The 9,966-nt window shown below is 37.9% G+C and overlaps 1 long non-coding RNA gene across 1 annotated transcript; it reads right to left on the reverse strand.

Moving 5' to 3' along the window:
• Window positions 1–1,995: 1,995 nt before the first annotated feature.
• Window positions 1,996–3,696, reverse strand: LOC139709454 (uncharacterized). Its single transcript, XR_011709400.1, has 3 exons — window positions 3,622–3,696; window positions 2,831–2,905; window positions 1,996–2,093 (listed from the first exon to the last, which is right to left on the reverse strand). It is a non-coding gene; the product is annotated as an uncharacterized lncRNA (long non-coding RNA).
• Window positions 3,697–9,966: the final 6,270 nt, after the last annotated feature.

A 9,966-nucleotide genomic window follows, 5' to 3' on the forward strand; every position in this document is an offset into this window, starting at 1 on the left:
CTAACGAGCTCTGTCACAGGTGCACTGTGGGATATCCATTGTTCGCTTCCAGTTGTCTAACGCGAGTTGCAGTTCCCATATGATTCAATGGAGTTTTTTGTCTGCTTTTCCGTTGTTAGCCATTTTTTTGGGCTATAATTCAGCTTAAAAGAGTCGAAAGTGTCTTTAGAAGCTTTACTGATTTGCGGTCACTGAAGTCATGGTTCACTACTGCAAGGCTTCAATGTGCTGGTCACATGATGGAAAGCGAAGAAATCTTCAACAAAAAATACAGTGCACTCCCGTTATAACGAAATGCTCGGGACTGGCGGTTTTCTTTCGTTATAACGAAATTTCGTTATAACCGAACAAATACAATATACAATGTATAACAAAAACAAGGAAACCACGCATACATCATATTCTGTTTGTTGAATTTTCATCTTACACTGTGCAGATATGTTGAACAGGATGGTACACTGTATACCTTTTAAATTTCGTTTGGATATTACATTAAAGAGAGCATAAAATTGACGGAAACTGCGCGTGACGCATGGAGCGAACACACCATGATGTAAAGCGTTCGCCCATGCTTGTTCCGCTACGAATTTTCGAAAGCGATCCGCATTTCGTTATAACGGAGCACATTTCTTTTGTTTTTCTTTGTCCGTGTGGCTCGGAAAAGACTTTGTTGTAACGAAAATTTCGCTATAACTGTGTTCGTTATAAGTGAATTTTGTACCAAAGACATTAATGGCGATAATTTTGGGACCAGAAGTTTTACTTCGTTATAACGAAATTTCGTTATAACCGTGTTCGCTGTAACGGGAGTGCACTGTACCTCTTTATAAAGACAGAGCGTGTTGTAAGTGTATGTGCAGCCAAAACCGGGGCTAGTTTGCCACATGAGCTGTCCCATAATGCATCTAAAACGCTGCTCTGCGCACGGCACCTACATATTGGCAATACCCTCAATTGCTGTACTCCAGGATCGCAAATTTAACCACTGCAAAAATTGTTGGAAAGTCTTGATTCATGAAAAATGAGATTAGATAGATATATTACACATGTAAACAACAACGAAGATAAACATGCAACGTTGTACACTCTAGTATCATTGTGGTAAAGCCGTAAAAGTCGACATTTACACACATATGTACAGTGTAGCCATAACAATAAAAATATTGTACTTGTATCTATGACACATTTATCACAGTGAGATGCTGACAAATATTACACATCACATCACCGAACAATGAAGTACTGTAGTCTGTATATGACATCTTTGCCATTTGTTGTTACTCGTACGTGGCAAAAGATATATAAAATGCAAAGAGAGCAGAGAGAGCTGAAAACCAGAGACAGAGATAGATGAGATATGGCACTCTGGTCTCTATCATACACATGAGTGAACCATTTGTACAGGCCATCTTATCTATCAACCTTTAGATCTTGGCGTACACAACATCAGAGGCAGTGGTTAACTCTTAATGTGTCACGTTCGCACACCCGATTCAGTCGACGGCGTGCCAACTTTGCATATTCCGCTCAAACGCACATACCTGCCCAAACCGATCCATAAATCGCCAAATGCCACAGTACAATGAAAGCTTTTCTCGCGATTCCGTTCCTCACATATATAGCTTGCATTTTATGTGGTGATTGACTAGCAAGCAGTGTTTCCTACTGGATTTGAAATTCTAAAGGCACAAACATGATGACGTCAAACCTTGTCTTCCTTGACATGACTCCTTCTACAGCTTATATGACCCTGAGAATCACTCCTCCTGAAACCGGACTCTAAATGCACTGCAGTGGACGGTGTAACAGTTTCAGTTTCAGTAGCAGTTTTTCCACTTCTTTGACCTGATTTCAGAGAAATGTCATCCTCTTTGCTTGTATCTTTGGAATTTCTGGCAAGATTTACACGTCCCACACTCCTTGACTTGAAAGTTTCATGGGTAGAAGTGGAATTTCTCTTTCTGTGATGCCCCAAGGGTGAAAATCTTTGTAGTTCGCGGTTCTCATGTTGTGCTCCTTGCCGATTTCCCGATACGACTCCACGAAGAGTATTTCGCAGAAACCTCTTATTTGTGGTAACCTTTCTCTTTTCCCTGGAATTAAAAAAACAAAAAAACAAACAACAAACAACATATGTTGGCAATTATTATGCAGTGAAGGCAATAAAATATATAATACAGCATTTTCTTTCTCTTTGCCTACAATCTGTAATTACGGTACAGTAACATGTACCCCAAATATCCACAAATCATCAGTTCTAACCCAAAGGGCATTGGTATTCACACGGTACATCACCTGAATGGTTAATGCTCACTTGGACTGATGACATTCTGTATGCCACATTTCACAAAAGAAAGGGCATATTATTAGAGACGCACATTATGGTTTATTGGCCCACTTACACAAAAAGCACAACTGCTCTCCGAGTACAGCATTAGTTTATTAGGCCTCTCTTTTTTTCATTGGTCTCACATCCACCACGCTTTCCAGCACTTAACTAGAGTATACATTGTATAAGAATTATATAACAAAACTGAACACAAGAGCAGATTTTAGTGAGCTTCATAACACAGCTAATAACAAGCAATTCTCAAGCAGTCATCTGCAAATGCCCTTCCAGTAAATTTAATGAGTGATGATACTGTTCTAAATGGTTATTAATACATGTACATGTAGCTTTTTGATTTGTTTTCATTTTTGTCTTCTGCTTATTTTTTTTCTTGGGAGGGGGGATTAACACGCCAGAATGGACAACCAAGCCTTTCTCACTTGCAAAATATTACCATAGTCCAAGTTAGTTGGCCTGTATTGTCCACATATGAATACTTACCAGCCGTACGTCCCCATAGATGAAGCTCTTTCCTTCCCTCTCTTGGCTTCTTGCAGTAACTCCTGAACAGCAAGACTGATTTACATGGAGAATCTGTTAACATTATCAAATCTTGGTACATTTTTTACATCTGCCAATCAGTAGATACACACATTAGTCAAAAAAATTACAGCAGGCTAGAAAGGAACTGTATAATTCAAGTGTGATTTACCTCCCCCCCCCCCCCCCCCCCCCCAATCTGCTCACACAATTAAAATGACAGAGGGCTTTCAGTCTTAGTGGCATCAACAGCAGACTCTTGTTGCATATTACTCTCCTGGCTCCCTTCTTGCCCCCATCTTTCCATATATGCTCAGTTATATCTCATATATTTTTTTTTCTCAAAAGACATCAATAAATGTAGTCAATGCAATACCATTCGAGAAATACTATTGTGATACATACAAGCTAAGTCCAAACCCAGTGCAGGATCAATCAGTACTTGAATACCCACCTCAGGGCCATTGAACAAGGGTGAACATATCAATGGTACCTGTATCATTTTAAGAATTACATTCCTAAAACTAATAATCTGCAGTGCAAATTTGCGGCAAAACAGCCCCCAAGAATAGTTTGAACATAAAGAGTAAATTTCAGTCAGTTTATTTTGAAGTCTGCCCTTTGTTTTTCTCAGCCATTAACTTTGTGGCTACAAAGATGCACTATGCTGCATGTTAAATTGCCACAATACGTACTCTGTACATATGCAATATGAAACTTGTATAACTATTGTACATGTATTGTATTCTTACCTCTCCAAATCTGTGTCTGCCATTACTCAGTGGCCAAGTCTCAAGGCAGCATCAGGAACTGTAATCTAGAATCTGTAGATAAGAGATGAAAATGTACATGTATAAACGTTACAAGACTTGTATTCCTTGAGTAAATAAACCAACAGGAAGGCTCTACAACAAAGTAATTCAAAAGTTTCTATTACAGATAAGAAGAACAAGTCTCCGGAAGGCTAAAAGTGTCCACTCATAGCAGTCATAACACGGGTGTTGAATAATTTTAACACTGTAGAGCTAGGTACTACTGTGTTAACCCCGGTCTGTTACTCTATACACATTTACTACTGTGCAATCTGGAAACATGTAGCCTTGAACCTTGAAGTAGCAATCCCTTTCAGCAGTTCCTTGAAACTATCCCGGGATGGTAGAAGTGTCGTGCGTCAGTGAGAGGTGACATGGTGAACAGGATGATTTTAAATGTCACTAATGTACAATAAAAGTGACGGTGCATAGTGCTAGTAAAAAAAAAAAAACGCCTTTGTCATCATGGGAATAAATGCCAACAGGTCAGCCAGACTTTTTGGAGGTTTTATGTATTAATATCAGACTTGTCAACAGGAAACCTCTCCTGTAGCTGAAGTCACAGGCTATTACCGTACAGCTGACATTAATAAATACTAATAAAACACCTACGCTACAGCTTTTACCCACATTTCAGACAAAGAACTCTTGATCTGTATTCTGTATGTAAATTTAGGGCATTATATATCGCGAAATAGGTCCCCACTCCATTCACCGCAATTCATTTTGTCATATGACATAGCCGGAGACTTCTTTCTTTCAACCTCCATACCTGTAGATCTAGTCTATACAGTGGACAGACTTTGCACAAAGGTTCTAGACTAGTGGAGACGCACACGCAGAAGGAGAGGGGACCGATATCACAATTTGGCCGTCTAGACAAATACACTTTTACATTTGTGTCAAAAAAAGAAAAAAAGAAAAGAAAACACAAGGCTGTGGCAGGAATTCGTACTGCTTACTGGGCTGTATCCCTACGGCTACGCGCCTACCAGACAGGGTCTCTCCACTACACTTGCTATCAGCGCCCCGCCGCCCGGCCGCGGCCCCGAGCAACCGGGGTTACACTCCTGCCAAATCCGAACAGTACGAGAGCTTACCTGCAAGTTACAGTACAAGGTTTTTACAGTCAAATAATGACAAGACAAACCTAACAGCAGATTCACGAATTAGCAAAAGGATGCCGTTTTCGAAAGTGATGATAATATGGGTTATTTTTAAAGCACTTACGTGTACAAAATCGTGTGTCTTCACCAGGCATTATTTGCAGCACATTAACTCTACTTGGGATACTGAGTAATCGTGAACAAGTGTTATGGTAAGCTTAATAAGTATGGAAAGCCACTTTATAGTTCGGTGGTACTGAAAAAGGGCTCACACCCATAAATATTTTCCCATTGGGATGTGTGTTAAAAATCAAATTTCAAAAAATTCTGTAAAATAGCTGAGAGAAATGAGGTGTTTCAGCTTCACTAACCTGGATAAGTGAGATATACCCTTTCACCCATCAAATTTTCAGGGTGGATTCTTCAGCCCAAATTCTGTCCAGGGTCCGCAAAGCCAGACTACGAGTTCTTGTCACTCAAAAAAAAATCACCTACTTTCCGTGCACGTACCCAATGAAATATAGTCCCCTCAAATTCCATCAGAAAAGCTTTCATCTTCCAACCAAAATGCAGTTTGTAGAGGAATATTCATACTCAATATCTACAGCTATTCAGTTTTTGCCAAACTACATCATTGATTTTTAATTAATTTTTTTCTTCATTTATTTTGGTATCTTTGGTACGAATTTGTGAAGGGGTCTGGGATATTCCATTGTATTTACGGGTGTGAGCCCTAAAGGCCTCACGCTCCTTTTCCGGGCTCCCATAGAAACCTGTGTTAAATGCAGCATATTCCATAAATCATAAAAAATCAATCGAATCGTATAATTTTTTAAACTGAAGGCAGATGAAGGGAAATTTTCTCTGCTTTCAAGCAAACAACTTATTTTGGGATGTTTTCCAGCTCTAAAAAAAGTTGAGAGCCTCCATACGAGACTAGTCATCCAGTCACTCTCAAAACCGATAAAAATAGCAAATTACCTCATACATCAATAAAAATTTATTAAAAATACAAAAACCCTGATTCATTCAACTTCTTCAGAGCCCGTGCAGAAGCTCCTGTCCTCAAGCAATGTCAAACACCACCAAAGGTGGCAATTTTCTACTTGACTGATTTTTAATGATTTTTTTTTTGTGTGTGTGTGTAAAAAATAGCATTACCTCATCTTTCCCTGTAGGCAATTAATGCGCGAGTTGAATTTATAGGAGCGTGAGGCCTAGTACGTAGATTTACTTCGTAGTTGTATCACAAAACATCCTACAATGGAAAAAGTTTGCAATAAAGCCTGAAATATAAGGACATAATTATCACTATTTTTTCTCAATAAACCATAACTGTAGACGGTTTAGTATGGAAAATTTATCATAACTATTGTTCACATTTTGTATATTTAACAATACATATCATCAATTACAATACTGGTTCAAATTTTCACACTGGTTGTTTCTATCCCAAACTCACATTTTACAACTATTTTGAAGCATGAACGCTTGATTTTTAATGGTTTCATCTGCAAATGGTAAATCATGCCTTTAATGTAACGGACTTTAAAAATCGGGAGATTTTAATTATAACTGTTTAATAAAGATGTTAACAAAGTTATTTCATTGTTTGGTCGAGTGTAAACAGTACAGTTCTTAAATAAAGGAAGATTACGTTATTGACTGTGTTAGGAATAATAATTATCATGAATGTCACTTTTTCGATGCAATAAAGCGGGAAATACTAGTAATATGTCGGGTGGGCGGTTGCTGTTATACAAATGAACTGGTAAAGGTGAAATTTAGGCATACAGGCGTTTTATTTTTAACATTCTATGTTCAGAAAAAAAGCATCGGTATTACTGTTGGTGCTCTGGTATAGAAAACAATTTTGATTACATCTTTTATAATAAAAGGAAATTATCCAGTATAGTGTCTGATATTCGTTTCCCAATGATGCAATGATGCAAACTTAACATCAACCCACATGATACATATAACAATCCAAGAATGATTGCGCTAATACTGTGGCTGACAGAGAATGACAGCCTGGTCGATACTATTTTGATGCTATGGTCTCAGTACGCTTTATCTAAAAAAAGTTCTCTAGTCAATTAACTGAAAGTTATTATGATTTATTAAAAACCCTGCAAATGGAATCTTCTGTGAAATCTAGTTCTGGGAAGTTGTACGTTTCTAATTAAGTTTATGATGTTTATGTAGACTGCGCTTTATAACATTGGCAGCATGGATGATTGACCTCAATTTCATTTATTTCATTTATTGTTTCTACGTGGTACAATTAATCAACAAATCACTCATTTTTAGGAAAATATACATTGATTCATCATTAATCATAATGCGGCTAACTTTGCACATGAGAGACAAAGAAATCATCGTGAGAGAATACAGAGATGATATAATGGGGCAAATTAAAGTACCATACAAGAGGATCCCCAGAACCAAAGCAAGCTTGTTATTTGGGGTCCCATTAAATACACCAAGATATTGATAAACACTTCAAACAAAATAACGGCTAACTACTAACAATTACAGCACACATTTATTTCATACAACAAAATTATTGTCATGTAGGCCTCCACACAAGTAATGCTGAAAAAAAGAAGTGATATCGATAATGGAAGATAATGATAAAGAATAATGAGATAAAGAAATATAAGTCTCCTCGTTCATTGTACATATTGGTACGATACATTGTACAAGTACAACACAATAGCTGTTGGTGCATTCACCCTCTGTTGCCAGGTAACGTCTGTGTGAAGCAAACGGACCAGTTATTTACATGAAAATACATGTAGAAAAAAAATCCATGGCAAGTCTGCACGCAGAAGGCAGAGTATACATGTAGAATGAAGCTGCTCTTGAGACATATTATAGTAACAAAGAATACATTTTCTGATGTAGGGGAACCCGGGGTAAAGAGGAACACAGGGCAAAGTGAAACACCCCCATTAAACCTATGTATATTCAGTCTTGAATCTAAAGCTCATGCACCAAGATCCCTCTAGGGATGCTCCATCTTTTGATATCAGAGCGATGTAAATAAATAATTGTATGTGTGTCTTTAGGGAAAATATCTGTCTTGCGCACCTCAAAACCAACAATTGATGATTAATTGACAAGTAGCTAATAAACCAATCAAGGTCAACGTCCCTTACACCATAATGCTGCAATTTTGAAATATAAGATACCATGATCTAGAGTATTAAAAGTCTTGCTGAGTTCCATAAACACTCCAAACACGTGCTTACGGTCCACCAATGCGCCCGACACTCTGCCGTATAGTTTTAAGAGTGCAGCATCAGTGGAATGTACTTTACGAAAACCATAGGGGACCTGCTGATCATGATTAAGTATTTTTTTTCCGGAGTTATGACAAAAATCCTAATCATGATTACTGTGGTCGCCGTTTGGACCCTCAGGTGTTTGCGTGTTATACTCGGAGGAAACCTTTGTATTAAAACGCCTGTAAGAGAACTTGTGACTTTGACAGAAACTGTGATAGGTATTATGCATAATAATTGTTGTTTGTGTGTGGACAACTATAGTGTTTTACTCGTTCATGGAATACATCAGAGGGATAATTAGGAGACGGCAACTGAAGTCGACTTCAAATTTATTTGGAAAATAATAAATCATCACATTGCATGCCTCTGTCCTGCATGGGTTCTGATCCTGATCGTGAATCGTCGTGTTTTGCTGGCAAACATCGAGTCAGCTTTCTCGAAGCCACTCAATCCTCACAAGTGCTACCTGCATTTTTCTACCAATGATGTGGTGTCTTCCGCACTCGCCAATTGTGTTTGTATTCTCACTCTCTTAGGGTGGGATTTCACGGAGCACGCGAACGATTTGCGAAGGACGCGAATGACAAAATCCAACATTCGGAAAAGTTTTTCTCCGAATGTTTTCCGACAATGAAGCCGAAAACTATTCTTGCGCAATTTGTGCGAAGTTCCCACGACGTATGTGCGATTGTCGTGTGTATCATTGCTAAAGTACAGCATGTTACGTACACGAAGAACACGCGACGGAAATGCGAACAACGAAACATTTTCAATAATCATGGGAGAAAATGTAGCAAGGAGAGGTGGAAGCAAGAAAAAAATCAACTCAAAAAGCTTTCTTGAGTTGATTTTTTTTTTCTTTCCTGTATTTCTCCTTTCTTTTTCTCTCATTTCTCTATCGTGTGTTTGCCTACATTTTTTTCCCCCTAGGACGTATCTCCACTAGTAAAGCATTTGTTCCTTTTTTTTTTTTGCAGTTCCTCCAACACATAATCTCTATAGTTCAAATGAAATTTACATACTTAAAGGGAAGGTAAACCCAAAGAACAATGTGGAGTGAGTGAAAGCAGCGACATTAGTAGAACACATCAGTGAAAGTTTGAGGAAAATCGGACAATCGATGCAAAAGTTATGAATTTTTAAAGTTTTGGTGTTGGAACCGCTGGATGAGGAGACTACTAGAGGATATGACGTATGAGTGGACAACAATACAAAGAAAATATAAAGGAAATTCAACAAAAATTCACTTTTCTAGAATTATGAAAGAGCAATGGACCAACCGCTTTCAGAAAGCAGGAAGAATAATTGCTACCCTTAACATATGTCAATATCAAGTTGATGGAATTTGTAATTTTCATGAAAAATGGATTTTTGCAGAATTTTCTTTATATTTTCTTGGTATTGTTGTCCACTCATACGTCATAACCTCTAGTAGTCTCCTCATCCAGCAGTTCCAACATAAAAACTTTAAAAATTCATAACTTTTGCATCGATTGTCCGATTTCCCTCAAACTTTCACTGATGTGTTCTACTAATGCTGCTGCTTTCACTCAATCCACATTACTCTTGGGGTTTACCTTCCCTTTAAGATTGATTTTAAGTGAATTCTGCGATTTTTTTTTGTATATCAAATATTCTTTCTCTTTGCTAGTCTTTAATTTCTTTCGTTACTATAGTTGTTAATATTTAATTGTTTGATGTTTAGATGTATACTACGATTTTTATTTGTAGAAAACGTACAGGGCATACATCCCTCAAACGTGCGCTAAACGTTCGCGAGAATGTCTCAAAAGGTACGCGAACAGTTCGCGATTACGTCGTAAAATGATCGGAAAAACTTCGCAGATTTCGCGTAACATACGCGAGACATTCTCCGAAGTTTCGGAGTC

This window comes from Diadema antillarum, unplaced genomic scaffold (genome assembly GCF_040938485.1).
Source record: "Diadema antillarum isolate AM-2024a unplaced genomic scaffold, OU_Dant_1.0 seq00001437_RagTag, whole genome shotgun sequence".
Taxonomy (NCBI): domain Eukaryota; kingdom Metazoa; phylum Echinodermata; class Echinoidea; order Diadematoida; family Diadematidae; genus Diadema; species Diadema antillarum.